The sequence below is a fragment of the Echinops telfairi genome, unplaced genomic scaffold, assembly GCF_000313985.2.
Source record: "Echinops telfairi isolate 266 unplaced genomic scaffold, ASM31398v2 ScPeMD7_1;HRSCAF=3_0, whole genome shotgun sequence".
In the NCBI taxonomy this organism is placed as follows: Eukaryota; Metazoa; Chordata; class Mammalia; order Afrosoricida; family Tenrecidae; genus Echinops; species Echinops telfairi.
In genome coordinates, this window is record NW_022103896.1 from 92,322,981 (window position 1) to 92,324,669 (window position 1,689).

The window sequence follows — 1,689 nt, forward strand, 5'->3', positions numbered from 1 at the left end:
AATGGATTCGAATGAGGCCACAGAGGATCAAATAAGCCGTTTAGTGGGGGCCGTTCTTGACTTTTAACAGCCGGTTCCAGAGCAGCCCACTGAGAGAAGAGGAATGCCATTACTTGTACTGACACTTGATACCGAAAGGACCCGCTTCTCACAGGAATTCATTTGCACTGAGTAGGACTGCAAGAATTCCCTCTGCTGACAGCTGGCCACATAACTTCAGGAAGTGCAAGGGCCTGTGTGAACATGGTAATTAGAGGCTGATTTTGCCTCCTGGAGCTCAGCCACCCAGACATTTTCAAATACATGCTGCAATTATTTTTAGAGTTCTCCAAACACCTCTGGGGAAAAATTACGTCAGAACCAGAAGATGTTTTAGTTATAACTCTAGCAAGACTCTAAAAGCAGTCTCACTCTTCATGCGTAAGGCCCACCCCGAGGGAGTGCTGGCAAGGATGGTCTCTCTGCTCTCATTCTGGGTCCACAACCCAGCCGGCGTGCAGAGTGCAGAGGTTTGCACGCTAGCTACGACCTTTTGGGCTCAGCCGACACAGAAGGAGCAAAGACTTTAAGAACTTTCCACATGGTGAGTGAAAACTGTAGGCCAACGGTGTGAGCTCGTGTCAAGGCCTGGGAAAGCGTTGGGATGTGGCAGGCCAGCTGTACAGGAAGCAACTAGCATGCTGCCTCCGTAAACGAGTGTGGTGGGTCCTAGACACTATTTCCGGGGACCAGGTTCTTGATCGACAGAATTGACCAAGGAGCTGGAGCAAACCGTGCAGTCTGCTCACTTCCTTGCCTGCTGGGTCCATGTGAGAGAGCCCTGGAAGCAGCAGGAACAGCGTGGCTGGGTCACCGGGCATGGTTCTGGCCCCATTCTCAGTAACTATCGTGGCTTTCTGGGGTTTCACGTGTCCCTATGCCAAGTGGGAGCAGATGGACAGAAAGAGAAAGTTGGTAATACAGACAGGTGCTGATTTCACGGTTCCATCTGCAAGCCGAGTTGAGTTTCTGTGCTACAAAGTTCCCTCTGAATGGACCTTCCCGGCCTCTCAGGACTTGGAGAAATCCCCCTTTGACAAGGGGAAAACTTGTAAAACTGTCGCCCTCGCGTGACTTACCGGTGTCCTAGGACAATGATAAAGGCAGCTGCAGAAATACTAAATACTATAATTTGCTGGGAGGTTTGTGAGAGGTAAGCATGAATCACTTGATTCTGACACTAACGGTCAGGAGTGCTCTGGAGCAGAGAGATTAAAACACAAGCTTAGAAATTCAGTTAGGCTCAACCCCCCATCCATCACTTGGGACCTCTGTGGGCATCGATGGGCCTGGTCTCAGATGCCCTAAAAAATGGAGATCGAATGGGGTGGCCTGCATGCAAGCCTGGGAACAAGTCATCTTTAGATGAATGGCAGGTCCTTCCCATTCTCTGCCCTTCTCAGTGAGACTGCAGTCCAGCTACAGGGCTGTGACCTTCTCATCCGAGGTAACGATCAACCTGTGTGTCTACAAGGTAGAGAGCTGCCTTCCCACCAGCCCATTCTCTTCTCGGGGAGTTTCGAACTGCTAACCCTGTGGTTAGCAGCCCAACTCATAATCCACTATGCCTTCAATGTACAATATAGCTATGAAGATTGTTTTAATGTTCTTATCTGCTTGTTCTAACTTAATAGCTCTGGATTCGTTTTT